The sequence below is a fragment of the Bufo bufo genome, chromosome 5 (genome assembly GCF_905171765.1).
Source record: "Bufo bufo chromosome 5, aBufBuf1.1, whole genome shotgun sequence".
Taxonomy (NCBI): Eukaryota; Metazoa; Chordata; class Amphibia; order Anura; family Bufonidae; genus Bufo; species Bufo bufo.
Window position 1 is genome coordinate 261,316,908 of NC_053393.1, and position 15,923 is coordinate 261,332,830.

General features: G+C 42.8%; 1 protein-coding gene across 1 annotated transcript in view; it reads right to left on the reverse strand.

The window, feature by feature from the left end:
• VWC2 (von Willebrand factor C domain containing 2) overlaps positions 1–15,923 on the reverse strand; it is a 994,391-nt gene that overhangs the window by 160,167 nt on the left and 818,301 nt on the right. The gene's annotated exons all lie outside the window — the stretch shown is intronic.

Sequence of the window (15,923 nt, forward strand, 5' to 3'; positions counted from 1 at the left end):
ACATCTTGTTCGTTTCATTTTAAATCCATTGTGGTGGTATATAGGGCCAAAATTGTTACAATTGTGTCGATGTCCCAATATTTATGGACCTGACTGTAGTTGTTCCAATAACGCTTGTCCCTCTATATACCTGCGGTATCGCAGCAGAACCGAACACAACTGCTGCACAAAAAAATGGACTATAATATACTTTCTATGTTAGAAAGTATATTATTGTTTTATCCCACCCCTCAATCATTTTTTTTTTTTTTGGGCAACAGGTATATCACACCAGTTGTAATTAGTTATTCCAATCGAGTTTGTCCCTCTGTATTTTTTATTTTTTTTATAAATGTATTTATTCAGTTTTTCTTTTTTTCCCCTTCATAGTGCAAAAGTTTAAGATAACATTTTACAGTCCCTGGGTCCGAGTACATCCATACACAGTCTGCTAACACAGCAGATATGACACATTATATCTCACATTGAACAGGCAATAAGATACAAATCTAATTCATAGTTTACACTATCCAAAATAATTGACAATCTCCCCGTTCAATACTAGAATTGACTTGGATCTCCCACTATCTATCTATACTTGTCACCCGAACCCCCCTACCTCCCCCCCATGGTGGTCATCTCGGTAGAAGTCGCCAGTGGTCGTGCCGGTCTCTCTCCCCCCCGCGGCGGCAGCACTCATTCAGCACCTGCCACATATTCCTCATACCTCTCAATCCTTGCCAATAGGTTCTTCCACTCCATAATGTTAGGTGCTCTTTTTGATCCCCACTCTCTTGCGATAATAACTTTTGCCACCATAAGGCCTCTTGTCCAGACCCTTTTTTTCTTTTTCTCCCTAATTACTGATGGAAGTGGCCGTCCTAGGCTCTTTTCCAATTTATATGGAAGGGATATTAGGGACTCTGCGCATAGGAAACCATAGTCCTCTTGCCGATACGATTGCATGCTTGGACAAGTCCATATCATATGCATGTAGTCAGCAGACTCTTCTCTACATTTCCAATATCTTGATTCTCGTTCTTTATACATCTTGCTTCGCAATATTGGAGTCAAAATATATTCTGTGTATAATATTAAAATAAATCATCCTAAAGTTGCTAGAAATCGTTGTCTTTTTTATATTTTTATATATATTCCCCCATTCTATTGTGTTTGATCCAATATCTTTTGCACATTTTTCCTCAATGTTAAACTTTAATATTTTCCCCAATCCCTTCCTGTACACTTGACAGGTGGTCACCCTTGTTGTTGTGTGTTGATAACAAAAATCTATAAGTTCGTGTTTTGTAGTGATAAAGTACTCCCTATTTTGTGTTGCTTCAAATGCATGTTTTAATTGGTAATATCGGTATTGACTCATCGAATCTATATTTATTCCAGGGCATAATTCTTTTAGTGCTATTATTGTCCTGTCCTTTACTAACTGTGATACATAAATAATACAGTGATTTTCCCAGTATTTATAATCCGTGATTAACTGGAATTCTACAATATTGCTATTACACCACAGTTCGAAATTCCCAATATTCTTTTTATCTTTCCCCAAGACAGGTCCACCATTCGACATATTGGGCATTTTTTCCCTTTATTTTTAATAAATCCCGTCTCCAATATGCTGAATATATTATACCTTGGACCAATAAAACCCCCTTCCAGGTATTCTTTTATATTATTTCCCCCTGACTTTATCCACTGGAGTTGGGAGGCTAAATAATATCCCTGGAAGAAAGGGACCGATAGTCCATCCTCCTCCGCTAACCAGAGATATTTTTGTTTGAGTTTTACCCTTTTTCTTCCCCAGATTAAGTCATTCAGCAGCCGTTCCAGATGGTTAAAAAACCAATCCTCTATCCAGACTGGACAGGCCGCCAAAATATACGAAATCTGGGGAAGCAAGATCATCTTTATTAATGCAATTCTATCCGCCTGTCCGATTGATAACTTCTGCCAAACACTGATTTTACTTTTACATCTAGTCAAAAGGGAGTAACATTCAATCTCACAAAGTCTAATATACTCGCACTCAACTTTATGCCCAGATATTCCATAGATTCCATGGTTTTTAAGACCCTGATTCCTAAGGAGTTTGATGGTCTTTTCTGGTCAAGTGGTAACAGTACTGATTTTGCCCAGTTAACTTTACATCCAAATATCACTGAACTTATTTATTAATTCCATAAGATGGGGCAATTGTAATATTGGGTTCTCCAAAAAAATCAGGATATCGTCTGCATACATACTTATCTTATCAGAGGTCCCCTTCATACCAAAGCCGCAGATCTCCTTGTTCGCTCTAATTTTGGCTGCCAATGGTTCTATAAATAGAGCAAACAATAAAGGAGAAAGGGGACATCCCTGTCTTGTTCCTCTATACAACTCTATTTGCTCGGACCATATTCCATTGATATTAATTTTGGCTTTGGGGTGATTATATAGGATCTGAACCCATCTTATAAAGTATTTACCCAGGTTCATCCGATACATTATTTTCCAGAGATATTCCCACTCCACCCTGTCGAACGCCTTTTCAGCGTCCAATGACAGGATGGAGCAGAAACCGCCCCCATGCTCAACCTGCATATTTAAAAAAGCTCTACGTATGCTAGATTGTACCAATCTCTCTCTCATCTTTGCCCTTTTTCAGGATAAGTGTGATCACTGCTTCGGATAAAGATGCAGGGAGCTCACCTGTCTGCTAAGTGTTATTTAGAACCTGTAATAACATTGGCAGAATTGTGTTCCCATATTGGCGATACATTTTGAACGGAAGTCCATCTGCACCTGGGGAAAAGTTTCTCTGACTAGACCCAACCGCCTCTAATAGTTCCTTTAATTCTATAGTTCGGTTTAGTATTTCATACTTCTGCTCTGTTAATTTTGGGAGGTTGATGTCCTCCAAGAACTTTTCAACATCTCCATCCTGCTGATTTTTGTTATTTGTATATAAGGTTTTGTAATACTCTACAAACTCCCGCTCAATCTCCTCCATGCACGTGGTAATTTCTCCATTTCCCAACTTAATATTTTTTATTCTATTAATACTTTTTTGGTTTTGGATCAAGGATGAGAGAAGATTTACTTGTTTCCCTGCTTGAGTGAAATATTTAGCTCCTGTAAAAAATACCCTGTGTTGTGCTTTTTCAATTAAATAGTTTTTATATTCCAATCTAGCTTCCTCAAAATGTGATTGGGCAGTGACATTTGTGTTGTTAACTAACTCTCCCTGTAGGTTCTGGACCCTTTTTTTAAGAGATAAATTCTTTTTCTGCATATTCTTTTTTTTCCCCCAGTTTATTTTAGCTATGTAGACTCCTCGCAAAAATGCTTTAAAAGAGTCCCATACTATATGCAAGGGTGCTGATGGAGCATTCAGTAATCAAAATTCGCAGATCTCCCTTGTTATATTTTCCTGATCTTTAACCAACTTGATCCAGTGGGGGTTTAGTCTAAAGCTCCTTGTTTTCTTTTTAACATTCCTAATTTTTATCGTAACTACTATTAGAGAGTGGTCAGATATCGTGTGTACTTCATACTTCATTTTTATTACACAATCAAAAAAATCTGGGTTAGCTAAAGCTAAATCTATTCTGGACATATTATTTGCCCGACTGAAACAAGAGAATACTTTTTTCCCCCCATATAAATATCGCCAAATGTCTGTCAATGCCATTTCCCGGGAGACCCTTCTTAGCGGTGTTGATTTATCCTTATCTGCTTTATAAACATGATCCTTAGAGTACCTATCTACCTCCAAGTCCATGACATCATTAAAGTCACCCATTACCAGAACAGGACACCGCGCTCTGGAGCCAATAAAGTCCGCCAGGTATGACATGACAGACCTAGCAAAAGGAGGAGAAACATACACAAATGCCAGTACACAGACAATACAATTTAAATAGCAATGGAGGAAAACAAATCTACCTTCTTTATCAGTTCTATGGGCTGTTGGGATATAATCCATACGTCTATGCACATAAACACCAACACCCCGGGAATACGACGATCAGCAAGCATGGTAGTCATATTTTGCCCATTTCCTTTTTGCTTTATTAATATTCTCATCTATAAGATGTGTTTCTAAGAGGCATACTATTGCAGGAAGATGTCTCGCGACTACACCCGCTTAGCTCTTTCGGCCATTCCCCGTATATTCCATGTTAATATTCTGTTTATGTGCTTTCGTGTACCCGAATACAGCCACTGGTAACACCGCAGAGGCGGGCAAAGGAGCGGGGAGAGAGAGAGAGAGCACCCCACCTCGACCACCGAGACCCCATCCACCCACCCAAAACATCTGACCACCCCCTCCCCTCCCCATCCTGGCCGGACGAACCAAACAGTTCCCCAACCTTTTAACCTTCACCCCTCCCACCCGCCCGACCCCCTTTATGCTCACTCCACTAATATCTTATTTAATCATTCAGGAACCTATCCCCTTATCATCTAACCATTCCTAAACCTCTTTAGGATGAGTAAAAAAAAAAAAAAAAACACTTGTTCCTGATGAATCACTCTGTTTGGTGGGGTAGAATAGAGAGTATTTAATCTTGGCTGCCGCCATGCTCTTCTTAACTTCCCTACATTCTCGACGCTTAGCCTCGAGTAGTCCGGGTAAATTTGTATTTCCCTGCCATTATATTCTAGAGGTGAGAGATTTCTTTTATTTTTCATAATAGTATCTCTATCCCGGGCATTCAACATTTTGGCCAAGATTGCTCTTGACGGCTCCCGGCCGGTGGCTGTTTATTTGGTATCCGGTGGGCTCTCTCCACTGAGAACCTCTCAGAAAATCGATCCGCACCAACCACTTCCAGTAGCCATTGCTGAACAAACACTCGGGTCTTCATTTTCAGCCCCTTCAGGGAACCCAACCAAGCGTATGTTTGCTCTGCGAGATCTATCCTCCATTTCCGTTACCCTTTCCTGTAGTTTCTATACACTCCACTCTTCTTTTAATCCCATCCTCCTCCCCCTTTAATTCCCTTGAGACCACATGAAGATCCTTAACTTTCTCGCGCACTTTGTTCATCTCGTCCTTAATCAGAGACAGATCTACCTGTATTGTGGATATTTTAACTAACAGTTCTCCCAGTGATGCACTTAGACTGCTGCACAGCACTAAGAATATCTGTCAGTTTCCTAACCATAACTTCTATTTTCTTTGCCATTGGGGCGTTCTTATCACTCTTCCCCTCTACTCTGTCACTCATTTCCACTGCTTCCACTAAGTTTTGTGGGTCTATTAGATCGATTTTATTTTCTCTATTACCCTTCTGATTTGTTCTGGTCTTATATTGTGGGGATTTAAAAAATGTATCCATCTTCGAGATTGGACTACTCCCACTTGCTCCCAAAGATCTCCTGTTTTGTACCTTTGGTGGCATTATATTATCAAGGAGCTACCTTGGGTGTATAGAGACGGTGGAAGAGAGAAGGGGGAAGAGAAAAAAAAAGGGGGGAAAGAGGGAAAAAGAACAGAGAAGAAAAAAAATAAATAAATAAAAAATGCTGAGAAAAACCAACCCTTCAGATAAGTACACAGTTTAAACCGTGGGACATTTCCACTCAGCACTGATGATCCGCAGTCAATTTTTGACTTTGCTGAGTGAAAAGATCCCTAAACAGCCAAAAGACAGCCTATAACATTTACAGGGTATCCGTATTTTAGGAGGTTTCCGATGTATTAATGCTTTAGGGTCGTCCTTCAAAACGCTCTCTTCAATCAACTACAGTTCCACAGGGCTGCAGCCCAGTCTAGAGCCCCCCCCCCCCCCCCCCCAACAGCAAAATAAAAAGGAAGCTGTGCCAAATGTGTGTGCCTCTATAAAAGAAAGGCAACCTCACTGCGCAGCGCGGATAAATCAAATACCACTCCAGTGACTGTCCCGCTGTTCTGTATATTTCCGATATGATTCACGTTTTTGCTGAAAGTCTCATTCACCAAGGGATTGTTCATCTGCTCCATACAGTTCATTCAGAACTTCAAGGGTACTTAGGGAAGTTGTTAGGGAGGGACGATACCCCTTTAAATACGCTGATTTCTTGTGCCAATATATGCAAGTAAGGGGGGCGCCCACTCTCCCAAACAAATAGTCGCCACTTCCCTGTCCGGAACCGCCATAAATCAGCAGGATTTAAATGCCAAATATCTATAGCGTCTCCAGATTCAGGCACCGACATCTATCAGTCCATTCCCACCAGCCACCTAGATCCCATATGTTAAAGCCACCAGCCTTTCCCTTATATCAAAAGTTCACCTCAAAAACATCAGCGCACCTCCATATACATCTTCTTACCAATCAGGTACATCAGCGCACCTCCATATACATCTTCTTACCAATCAGGTACATTTTCAGTCAGGGTGAATGGGGAAACGCCAAGAAGGGACCAAGGTTGGAGCTCCTAGGAGCAGGCTGGATCAGCAGGTGGCCGCGCTGCAGAAGGAAGAAATCGGCCAGGGACAGAGGCTAAGCAGACAAAACAAGGCAGACGCCAGGCAGAGAAAGAGCTTCCATACGCCGCAGGCCAACACAAGGCAGTGGGTCCACAGGTGGAGTGGCGTCAAGAGGGGGAGCGTCAGCAGTCAGCAGGGAGGCCGACACAAGGCAGCGGGTCCACAGGTGGAGTGGCGTCAAGAGGGGGAGCGTCAGCAGTCAGGCCAGGAAGCCGGCGTTCGCAGCGTTCACTGCCCACATCGCCAAGATCAAACCAGGAGCCGGGTAAGGGGAGGGAGGTGGGAGGGGCCACAGCACGTCAACGTGGCTACGTCATGCCGCTCTAAACCCTACCGAGTTTGTCCCTCTGTATAGCTGCGGTATTGCAGCTGAACCACACACAACTGCTGCACAATACAAATGCACTATAATATACTTTCTATGTTAAAAAATAAATTAGAAGTATATTACACCCCTCAGTATATCACACCAATCGATAGCACACCTATACCAGTACTTAAAAGGACATTTGTGGCATTATTAGCTAGCGTTTGATGTTCCTAACAGTCTGTCCCTGCTCCACAAAGCAACCTCTCCCTACACTGGCAAAACACAGAATGTAAAATGGCTGCCAGATCAGCTTCTGTGATAGGTTGGGGGTGTGTCCATGTGCTGAAACGTCTCAATTGGCTGTCCTGTCCCACCTGATAGATGTGTCATGGGTCAAATTTCGGCGCAATGCAAAAGAATATGGCGCCGACGTACATCGCCATATGTTTGCATGTTCGGCGAATCGCGAACGAACAAAGTTCTCTGCGAAACGACCGCCGGGCCAACCGCAATGCCATCTCTAACAACAGATATATGCCAGAAAAGAGTATTACAATCACCGGTAATCCGGTTTCCTGGAAGTCTCCATGACACCACATCCTGAGATTGACTTCCTTCTGATTGGACAGAAAGGTTAAAAAACCCCACCCCCTCCCTCCATCGCCAGTGTATTTTAACGAAGAACCCGAGGATAAAAGGATAACAGAAAAAAAAAACGCTGAATTAAGTATCTAAAGGGTGGGATGTTGAGACTTCGAGGAAACCGGATTACCGGTGAGTGTAATACTCTTTTTCCCCAGTCGTCTCCATGACACCACATCCTGAGTAAATATCAAAGAAAATTATTAGGGGGGGGGACAACTGCAGAGAGGACTTTACGTCCAAACCTTAAGTCGTCGTTGGCAAGGATATCTAATCTGTAATGCTTGGTAAAGGTATGAATTCTTTTCCAAGTTGCTGCTCTGCAAATTTGCTGTAAAGAGGCTGAAGCTTTTTCCACCCAGGAGGTGGCCATGCCCCTTGTGGAATGTGCTTTCAGAGAAGCAGGGGCTTCTTTCCCTTTGACTTTACAGTCATGTGAAAAAATTAGGACACCCTTTGAAAGCATGTGGTTTTTTGTAACATTTTTAATAAATGGTTATTTCATCTCCGTTTCAACAATACAGAGAGATTAAAGTAATCCAACTAAACAAAGAAAACTGAAGAAAAGTCTTTTCAAGATCTTCTGTAAATGTCATTCTACAAAAATGCCTTTTCTAACTGAGGAAAAAGATAGGACACCCTCACATGTATTCCCTCTTAAATTGGCTCAGATCTCACACAGGTATATCACACCAGGTGCACATAATTAGTAGATCGTTACTCTGCATGTTGAATGAGGCTTGCCCTATTTAAACCTCAGACATTTAGTTTGGTGTGCTCCTGACTGTTGAAGTGAGAGTGAGCACCATGGTGAGAGCAAAAGAGCTGTCAGAGGACTTCAGAAAAAAGATTGTAGCAGCCTATGAGTCTGGGAAGGGATTTAAAAAGATCTCAAAAGATTTTGAAATCAGCCATTCCACTGTCCGGAAGATAGTCTACAAGTGGAGGGCTTTCAAAACAACTGCCAACATGCCCAGGACTGGTCGCCCCAGCAAGTTCACCCCAAGAGCAGACCGCAAGATGCTAAAAGAGGTATCCAAAAACCCTAAAGTGTCATCTCGAGAACTACAGCAGGCTCTGGCTACTGTTGATGTAGAAGTACATGCCTCTACAATCAGAAAGAGACTGTACAAGTTTAACTTGCATGGGAGGTGTGCAAGGAGGAAACCTTTGCTTTCCAAGAGAAACATCGAGGCCAGACTGACATTTGCCAGCGATAAAGTTGACAAAGACCAGGACTTCTGGAATAATGTTCTTTGGACAGATGAGTCCAAAATTGAATTATTTGGACACAACAGCAGAGGACATGTTTGGCGTAAACCAAACACAGCATTCCAAGAAAAGAACCTCATACCAACTGTGAAGCATGGAGGTGGAAGTGTCATGGTTTGGGGCTGCTTTGCTGCAGCAGGACCTGGTCAGCTCACCATCATAGAATCCACGATGAATTCTACTGTGTATCAGAAGGTGCTTGAAGAACATGTGAGACCATCAGTTAGAAAATTAAAGCTGAAGCGGAACTGGACCATGCAACATGACAATGACCCAAAACATACTAGTAAATCAACCAAAGATTGGCTGAAAAAGAAGAAATGGAGAGTCCTGGAATGGCCAAGTCAAAGTCCAGATTTGAATCCCATTGAGATGCTGTGGGGTGACTTGAAAATGGCTGTACGTGCAAGAAACCCCTCAAACATCTCACAGCTGAAAAAGTTCTGCATTGAGGAGTGGGGTAAAATTTCCTCAGACCGATGTCGAAGACTGGTAGATGGCTACAAGAACCGTCTCACTGCAGTTATTTCAGCCAAAGGAGGTAACACTCGCTATTAGGGGCAAGGGTGTCCTATCTTTTTCCTCAGTTAGAATAGGCATTTTTGTAGAATGACATTTACAGAAGATCTTGAAAAGACTTTTCTTCAGTTTTCTTTGTTTAGTCGGATTACTTTAATCTCTCTGTATTGTTGAAACGGAGATGAAATAACCATTTATTAAAAATGTTACAAAAAACCACATGCTTTCAAAGGGTGTCCTAATTTTTTCACAAGACTGTATATGCTTCAGAGATAGCTAATCTTATCCATCTGGAGATGGAGCTTTTTGCTGCTTTTTTTCTCCGTATTGGGACCTGAGAACTGGACGAAAAGATTTTTGTCTAATCTCCATTTTCTGGTTGCTTCCAGATATTTTAGGACTGCTCTCCGAACGTCTAATGTGTGGTAGGAGATTTCTTGTTCATTTTTTGGATTGTTGCAAAATGAGGGAAGTACAATGTCCTGTGACTAGGGATGAGCGAACCCAAACTGTATAGTTCGGGTTCGTACCGAATTTTAGGGTGTCCGTGACACAGACCCGAACATTTTCGTAAAAGTCCGGGTTTGGTGTTGGGCGCTTTCTTGGCGCTTTTTGAAAGGCTGCAAAGCAGCCAATCAACAAGCGTCATACTACTTGCCCCAAGAGGCCATCACAGCCATGCCTCATATTCAATTGCTCACTGTTTTTAGGCTGCCCAGAGCGTTTTTCAGTCACTTTTTTCTGGGGTGATCGGCGGCCATTTTGTGGCTTGTGGTGCGCCAGCACAAGCTGCCACCAAGTCCATTTAACCATCAATAGTGTGGTTATTTTTTGCTATATCCTACATCAGGGGCAAGCTGTCACCAAGTCCATTTAATTATCAATAGTGTGGTTATTTTTTGGCTATATCCTACATCAAGGGCAAGCTGCCACCAAGTCCATTTAACCATCAATAGTGTGGTTATTTTTTGGCTATATCCTACATCAGGGGCAAGCTGCCACCAAGTCCATTTAACCATCAATAGTGTGGTTATTTTTTGGCTATATCCTACATCAGGGGCAAGCTGCCACCAAGTCCATTTAACCATCAATAGTGTGGTTATTTAAATCTATCCCTAAAAGGGTATATTAGATTCAAGGTGCTGATAGGGTCATTCTCAATAACTTCACACACACGCTACTGTGCATATCCAAGTCTAATTCTGTCCGTAAACGTATACCTGTCACCCAGCGCCTAAATAATAGGCCTCAAATTTATATTCAGCTATATCTGTGGCTATTGCTGTAGCTGCTCAAGTTATTTTGTGTCCGTCAAAGCACAGTTTTTATTCTGGGTTGAAATACAATTCCCAAACTAGCAATTTTCTAAATTAGTGGTTTCTGCTGTATCAGGCCTACTTTAAATCTATCCCTAAAAGGGTATATTAGATTCCAGTGGTGGGTGACGTGAAGCATGATTCTCTGCTATGACATGAAGACTGATTCTCTGCTGACATGAAGCCAGATTCTCTGCTATGGGACCTCTCTCCTCTGTCTGGGTGCCGGGGCCTAAATATATGACAATGGACTGTTCCAGTGGTGGGTGACGTGAAGCCCGATTCTCTGCTATGACATGAAGACTGATTCTCTGCTGACATGAAGCCAGATTCTCTGCTATGGGACCTCTCTCCTCTGTCTGGGTGCCGGGGCCTAAATATATGACAATGGACTGTTCCAGTGGTGGGTGACGTGAAGCATGATTCTCTGCTATGACATGAAGACTGATTCTCTGCTGACATGAAGCCTGAATCTCTGCTATGGGACCTCTCTCCTCTGCCTGGGCCTAAATATCTGACAATGGACTGTTCCAGTGGTCGGTGACGTGAAGCCTGATTCTCTGCTATGACATGAAGACTGATTCTCTGCTGACATGAAGCCAGATTCTCTGCTATGGGACCTCTCTCCTCTGCCTGGGCCTAAATATCTGACAATGGACTGTTCCAGTGGTGGGTGACGTGAAGCCTGATTCTCTGCTATGACATGAAGCCTGATTCTCTGCTATGACATGAAGACTGATTCTCTGCTGACATGAAGCCTGATTCTCTGCTATGGGACCTCTCTCCAATTGATATTGGTTAATTTTTATTTATTTTATTTTTATTTTAATTCATTTTCCTATCCACATTTGTTTGCAGTGGATTTAACTACATTTTGCTGCCTTTTGCAGCCCTCTAGCCCTTTCCTGGGCTGTTTTACAGCCTTTTTAGTGCCGAAATGTTCGGGTCGAAGTTCGGGTCGGGTTCGGATCCCGAACCCGAACATTCCCGGGAAGTTCGGCCGAACTTCTCGAACCCGAACATCCAGGTGTTTGCTCGACTCTACCTGTGACCTATGGAAGGTAGAGACCACCCTTGGGAGAAACAATATTTGAAAATATGGGGAAAATTTGCTGAATGGTCAAGAAAATCCTTTGACCGGTTCAAGGCCAATATCCCACTAATCTTGGAATTTCTTCAGGAAGGCTTAGATTTAGGACTATCCCCTAATACCCTTAGGGTCCAAGTATCGGCGCTAGGAGCCTTATATAACAATAGCCTCACAGAACATCCCTGGGTAACTAGATTTCTCAAGGCAGCGGATAGGATCAGACCTACGATCAACAACATGGTAGCTCCCTGGAATCTCAAAGGGTAGAGCTGTATGTTTAGCCACCTTAGCTACTGGTGCGTCTACTTTAGGGATGGTTTCCCAGTCAGTGCAGTTATCTGGGCTAAACGGGTAATGCCTTCTAATCCCCCTTGGAATAAAGGATCCTTTGTCTGGTTTCTCTCACTTAGAACGTATCAACTTCTGGATACTATCTGGTACTGGAAAGACCACGTTTTTCCTTTCTCCTAGGCCCCCAAAAATCTCTTTTTGTGTTGACCTAGGTGTCTTTGGCATTTCCATTTGAATGGTAGCTCTGATAGCTTTGATCAGCTCGTCAATGTTGTCTGAATTGAACAAAAACTGTTTGTATTCGCTATCTTCATCTGTTTTTGTACTGATTCAGAGTCCGAAACTGCCAGGCCTTCAGGGTCTGAGTCAGAAATAAGTAAACGACTACTGCGGATGTCTTGAAGAGGAGTAATTTTTGGGGGGTGTTGGTTCCTTAGATGTTAAGGCCAGCTGAACCTCCTCTTTAACTACTTTTCTAATATCTTCAAGGAAGCTGGAAGATTCTGATTTAACGATTTTGGATGTGCATTCCTTACAAAGGGGTTAAGACCCTGTATTGGACATTTTCTGGCTTTCTTAGTGGTAGTAGCTGAATCATTTTCTCCCTGAAAGGTAAGGGAGGGAAGGATGAGCAGACCAACCCAGCTTTATATAAACATGTGCCTGAGAGCAGGCTACTCACAGTCCCTAGATTTGTTGCAGGCTCGGTTCCAGAGCCCGGCGTGAGGGGGGTGCTCATCTTGACTCCCGACCGCTTCCAGGGGCGCACTCCTAATAGGAAAAAGCCACGCTGTGCAGGGCGCCATTCTGCAGGTCCTGTGGGTTTTTATAGTCTCCTTTGCCCTTCCAGGACCTGCGGCGCATGTTGATGACGTCAGGACGCTTTGCTCCGCCCCCAGCGTCTGACGTCACCCGCCTGCCGGCCAGAAGGGACACATCATAGCGCCGATCCGCCATAATCTTTCCCCTCTGCATTAAGTCCCCCTGGACGACCGCCACAGGGGGGATCTTCGCAGGGGGGCATATCGCAATGCCCCCGAGCCCAGGCCTAGCCCGGAGGAGGAGGGAGAGCTGCCCTGCAGATCCGACCTTCGGCCTGGAAGAAAAACAGGCAAGCCCAGCTAGAGCTCCATGCACCTCTCCGGCTTCCTATCCTGATGGGACAGGAAAAACACACTGGCGATGGAAGGAGGGGGGTGGGGTTTTTAACCTCTCGTGTTTTTCCTGTCCAATCAGAAGGAAGTCAATCTCAGGATGTGGTGTCATGGAGACGACTGGGGAAAACTGGCTTACCGTATATCTTATAGAAAATAATCCCCTTAGTGTTTCATCATATTTAGAAACTCTTTGGGCTGTGACTAACTTTCTGCAATGTGTTTATGTATTCCACTGTACCTCATCTGTCATCTTGGCATCTTCGTGATTTCTAGTTTTTTATCCAAATATTGTGTGCCAAGTTTTTTTTTTATGGTAATACTATTCTACCATATTTTGCTACCTTCATGAGCTGTGTTACTTTCTGTGTTACCCAAAAATTTGTATCGGAAATGAGTCCATCCAATTCAGGCTCTTATCCTGCAAAGTTGACCCAGAAGAAGGCAGAAAACCCCATGAGATTGAAGCCGATTGTCATTTTAGGGGAAAAATTCCTTCCTGACTCCTTTCAGACAATCAGAAGAATTGCCTGGATCAACAACCCCTCTCTAGTAACATAGTACATAAGGCCGAAAAAAGACATTTGTCCATCCAGTTCGGCCTGTTATCCTGCAAGTTGATCCAGAGGAAGGCAAAAAAAAAAAAAAAAAAAACTGAGGTAGAAGCCAATTTTCCCCACTTTAGGGGAATAAAAAATTCCTTCCCGACTCCAATCAGGCAATCAGACTAACTCCCTGGATCAACGACCCCTCTCTAGTAGCTATAGCCTGTAATATTATTATGCTCCAGAAATACATCCAGGCCCCTCTTGAATTCCTTTATTGTACTCACCATCATCACCTCCTCAGGCAGAGAGTTCCATAGTCTCACTGCTCTTACCGTAAAGAATCCTCTTCTATGTTTGTGTGCAAACCTTCTTTCCTCCAGACGCAGAGCATGTCCCCTCGTCACAGTCCTGGGGATAAATAGATGATGGGATAGATCTCTGTACTGACCCCTGATATATTTATACATATTAATTAGATCTCCCCTCAGTCGTCTTTTTTCTAAAGTGAATAACCCTAATTTTGATAATCTTTCAGGGTACTGTAGTTGCCCCATTCCAGTTATTACTCTAGTTGCCCTCCTCTGGACCTTCTTCAGCTCTGCTATGTCTGCCTTGTTTACAGGAGCCCAGAACTGTACACAGTACTCCATGTGTGGTCTGACTAGCGATTTGTAAAGTGGTAGGACTATGTTCTTATCACGGGCATCTATGCCCCATTTGATGCAACCCATTATCTTATTGGCCTTGGCAGCAGCTGCCTGACACTGTTTTTTTCAGCTTAGTTTGCGGTTTATTAAAATTCCTAGATCCTTTTCCATGTCAGTGTTAGAGTGTTTTACCATTTAGTATGTACGGGTGACTTGCATTATTCCTTCCCATGTGCATAACTTTACATTTGTCAGTGTTAAACCTCATCTGCCACTTATCTGCCCAAGCCTCCAATCTATCCAGATCCCTCTGTAGTAGTATACTGTCCTCTTCAGTGTTAAATACTTTACACAGTTTAGTGTCATCTGCGAAAATTTATACTTTACTATGCAAGCCTTCTACAGGATCATTAATAAATATATTAGAGATTAGGGCCCAATAGGTACTCCGCTAGTGACAATGGCCGTATCTGAGTGTGTACCATTAATAACCACCCTCCGTTTTCTATCATTGAGCCAGTTACTTACCCACATACAGACGTTTTCTCCCAGTCCGAGCACTCTCATTTTATATACTAACTGTTTATGTGGTACAGTGTCAAATGCTTTGGAGAACTTACCTCCTCATAGAAACTGATTAAATTAGTTTGGCATGACCGATCCCTCACGAAGCCATGCTGATATGGCGTTATTTGCTTATTTCCGTTGAGAAGCTCTAAGATAGCATCTCTCAAAAAACCTTCAAACAGTTTACCCACAACAGGTGTTAAACTTACCGGCCTATAGTTTCCGGGCTCTGTTTTTGGACTCTTTTCGAATATTGGCACCACATTTGCCATGCGCCAATCCTGTGGGACATTCCCTGTCAGTATAGAGCTATAACCTAGAACTATAACCTATAATATTATTACACTCCAGAAATACATCTAGGCCCCTCTTAGACTCTTATTGAATTTACCATCACCACCTACTCAGGCAGAGAGTTTCATAGTCTCACTGCTCTTACTGTAAAGAATCCTCTTCTATGTTGGTGTAGAAACCATCTTTCCTCCAGACGCAGAGGATGTCCCCTAATCACAGTCACAGTCCTGGGTATAAATATATGATGGGAGAGATCTCTGTACTGATCCCTTATATATTTATACATAGTTATTAGATCTCCGCTCAGTTGTCTTTTTTCTAAAGTGAATAACCCTAATTTTGATTAACTTTCTGGGTACTGTAGCCCACCCATTCTAGTTATTACTTTAGTATCCCTTCTCTGAACCCTCTCCAGCTCTGTTATGTCTGCCTTGTTCACTGTAGCACAGAACTGTACATAGTACTCCATTTGTGGTCTGACCAGTAATTTGTAAAGTGGCAGGACTATGTTCTCATCACAGGCATCTATGCCCCTTTTGATGCACCCCATATTCTTATTGGCCTTGGCAGAAGCTGACTAACACTTTTTTTTACAGTTAACTAAAATTCCTAAGCCCTTTTCCATGTCAGTGTTTCCCAGTGTTTTACCATTTGGTATTTACTGGCGACTTGCATTATTCCTTTGGCTACCAGCCGAGTGCATGCCATTCGTGGATACGGACTCATTCACTTGAATTGGTCTGCGATCTGCAAGATATGTTCTGCACCACAAAAAAATAAAACCTGTTATTTTTTTTGTGGTGCGGAGGCACGGAT